The sequence below is a fragment of the Condylura cristata genome, unplaced genomic scaffold (assembly GCF_000260355.1).
Source record: "Condylura cristata isolate star-nosed mole 26May11 unplaced genomic scaffold, ConCri1.0 scaffold00007, whole genome shotgun sequence".
NCBI lineage: Eukaryota > Metazoa > Chordata > Mammalia > Eulipotyphla > Talpidae > Condylura > Condylura cristata.
The window spans coordinates 44312242-44315952 of NW_004567108.1; the positions used below are offsets into that span (position 1 = coordinate 44312242).

Consider the following 3711-nt stretch of genomic DNA (forward strand, 5'->3'; position numbering starts at 1 on the left):
TGGAAGTTGGCTTTTGAGTCTGACAGCAGTATAGGTTCCAGATGGTGTGTATAATTCAAGTAAATCATGCATTTCATATAGGAAAACCTTAAAAAGTGTATTTGAAATGTGTTTTATGGCCCTTACACTGAAACCCTTTTGCCAGACCAAGCCTGATGACTGGGATTTCTCTTGCTATACTGCGGACTAGATGATGTTCACTTACCACCTACTGCAGTAGGAACCAGAGGGGCATTTTCATGGTGCTCTGGAGTGGAATTGCCTGTTTGTGTATCTGTCTTACCTCTAGCCTAGTACAGAGCCTCTTAGATAGTGACTGGTTACCAATATTCATTTAGTGAAAGAATGAAAATTCATCAGTAAGGGCCTAATGGTCCTTTAAACCTCAACCCAAATTATCAGAGGCCCCAAACTGGGCCCCTTCCCTTTTTAATTAAAATTCTTTTTCTTATTCATGATATAAGGCCCAGGTATGTGTCACTAAGTATCAACATGTGTATATAGCACATTAACTTCACCACAGAAAGTTCAATTTTAGCTTTTTTTTTTTGCAAAGCTTAGTTTAGCTGCTAAGCCAAAATGGGAGAAGAAGAGCTAAACTAAGCCAACCTAAGCCAAAATGGGAGAAGAGACTCATGTCAACATCATCCCTGGACACATAGATTCGGGCAAGTTCACCACTCCTGATCCCCTGATCTACCACAGTGATGGAATTGACAAAAGGACAATCAGAACATTCAAGAAGGAGGTTATTGAGGTGGGAAAGGGCTCCTTCAAGTATGCCTGGGTTTTGGGTAAACTGAAAGCTAAATGTGGATGTGGTATCACCATCAGTGTCTCTGTGGAAATACCGAGCAAGTATTATGTGGCCATCATTGATGCCCCAGGACTTAAAGAGTTCAAAAACATTGTTTTTGGCTGATGGTGTTGTCCAGATTGTTGCTGCTGGTGTTGGTGAATTTGATGCCAATGTTCCCAAGAACGGGCAGACCTGTGAGCATGCCTTCTGGGTTCCACACTGGGTGTGCAACCACTAATTGTTGGTGTTGCAAAATGGGTTCCATTGAGCTACAGTGAAGAGATATGAGGAAAATTTTAAAACACACACAATTGTTAAGAAATTAACAGTTTTGGCCAATTTCTGTTTGGATTGGCGACAACACACTGGAGCTAAATGCTCCGTGGCTTGGTGCAATGTATGAAAAATCACCTGTAAAGGTAGTTACCCCAGTGGAACCATGCTCTGAAGTGCTGATTGTATCCTGCTAACAACTCATCTCACAAACCTGCCCTTCAAGAAGCTGACAAACTTGGTGGTGTCAGGACTGTTCCTGTGGGTGGAGCTGAGACTGGTGTCCTTAAAGCTAGCCTGGTGGTTCCTTTGCTCCAGTCATTGTTACAACTCAAGTCAGGTCTGTTGAAACTCACCTTGAACCTTGGAATGAAGCTCTTTCTGGGGATAACGTGGACTACAGTATGGAGGGCTTGTCTGTCCTAACAGGGTCTTCATGGCAAGTGGCTGGTGACAGCCAGAGTGATCCACCAATGGAAGCAGCTGCTTCACAGCTCAGGTGATTATTCTTCATTATCCCAGCCAAATCAGTGCTGGCTCTCCACCTGTCCTAGAATGTCACACAGCTCACGATGCTTGCAAGTTTGCTAGCTGAAGGAGATGGATCTTCTTTTTGGGAAAAAAATTGGAAGGTGGCCCCTTATAATATGTGATGTTGATGTACTCTTTAGACTTTCTCCTCCTTAAGGTTAGGGAAGCTCAGCTTTCAGTGCACTTTTGTACTCTGGGGAGGGAAAACATCTATTTGTCTTGTCCAGGAGAGTGGACCAAAAAACTCTTTTTAATGTTGTAGAGAAAAAAAGTGAAAACAATGGTTCTTTCCATGTCAGAAATATACTTTGGATTTAAAACTTTCTGAGATTGTGTCTAAAATGTCTTTTTTCCCCCCAGCGAGAAAGCATTCAATTTCTACCAGACTCTCAAAGTTGTTTACGTCCCCCAAAAGGATAAGAATCATTAACAAAAAGAAAAGAATCATTACTCTAGAGCCTTCCTCAGATGTGCTCTGCCAGATCCCTTTTGATATTGTCACCAAGTTAATAGTGTTGAATATGCCATTGTTGGAATATTTTCTTCCCTCCACAGATCAGTGCCATTTCTATGTGTGATGAAGTTGTTTTGCAAAAGAGATTGGTGGACCTAAGTCGCCTTTCCTTTTAATTTCACAGTAGAGGTCAGTGGCCTACTTCACTGCCCTATCAACTGTCTACATCCGCCTATCAACTCTCTTATTTAAATTGAGAGTTAGGATTCTATTTACCAATAGAAGCTTTGTATTTCAGCAACTAGTTCTTTGTGCCTAAAGATAATGTTCCTCTCTTCTTAATATAATGTCTTAGCTCACAAAGTTCGTTCGTTCATTCATTCATTCACTTAGCACATGTTTGTGGAGGGCTTGCTATGTTTCAAGCACTTTGATACTGGTGATACTGAACTGTGATAATGGTGAAGATGGCAGACAAAGGGCAAACATTCTAGGGGAAGGAGTTAGATGATGAATAAGTGAAAAACTGGATAGTGCTATGTTGAAAATTCAAATAGACTGATAGGAGAGCGTGACTGGGTGGCTAGTATGGACTGGGTCATCCTGAGCAGCTTCTCTGAGGGCGTGACATTTAGGATCTGAAGATCAAGGCAGAGGGAATAGTGAGCGCCACATTTCGGCAGCAGGCATGGACGTGATGTGTCTGAAGAGTGTCAGTGTGGCTGATGAGATTCCAAAGGTCAGCAGGTATGACTTTGAAAGTATGATCAGGTGCTTGGAGTGAATTTTAAGTACAATGGAGGCTTTTGGAAACATTTTAAGCAAGGGCGTGATGTGCTCTAAAATACTTAGTAAAGATTGCTCTAGCTTTTGTGTGGAGAATGAATTGTAGGGAGCCAGGAATAAAAGCAAGGAGCTGAATTAGGAAGCAACTCTAGAGGTCCATGTTAGCAATGATGGTGGTTGGTCTAAGGTGGAGGTGTGGAGGTGGGTGCATTGTAGGTAGGGCTGCAAAGCAACTAACTGAACCTGTACCTGACACAAGGTGGCCAATTAATAAACTCTAGCTGCTAATATTATCATCAGCATTACTGACACTGTAAAATGAAATTGGACCAATAATGGGTCAAGGATATTACTTAATTTAAAGTAGGTAGGAAGAACCAAATCTTACTTGGATGCAAAGACTTAATAATAAATTTTTTTTAACACTGTCTTGGATGCAGTGTTTTCAAAACTTTTTGCTTTGTTTTGAAAAGAAATCTATCATTTACTTCTTTCAGGATACACTGTTTAGTCATTTTGTAGTGAAAGAATCCTGATTATCTTCAAATGACAGATGTGAATCAGTGGATTCTAAGTTGTGTGGAAGATGTAATGTATTGCACAGCTCTGGAATTTATTATGAGCCAGGAGTTGGAAAAAATTGGAGAGTTAATATCCAGGGAGAAAACAAAACTAAAAAAATGACACAGATAGATTAATATATTTATGGATACATGTCATACAGTTAGATGCCAAAAAAGCCAAATGAAGAAATGTTCTGAAAACAACTCACAGTTACCAAGACCGCTGAGCTCTGAGTCAAAGAATATGAAGAGTAGTGACACTCATACATAAATAGTTGCTATGGAGTTATTGAAAGTCACAAAAT

At 40.6% G+C, this 3711-nt stretch overlaps 1 pseudogene; it reads left to right on the plus strand.

The window, feature by feature from the left end:
* Positions 1 to 619: 619 nt before the first annotated feature.
* LOC101632180 lies at positions 620 to 1077 on the plus strand (annotated as a pseudogene).
* Positions 1078 to 3711: the final 2634 nt, after the last annotated feature.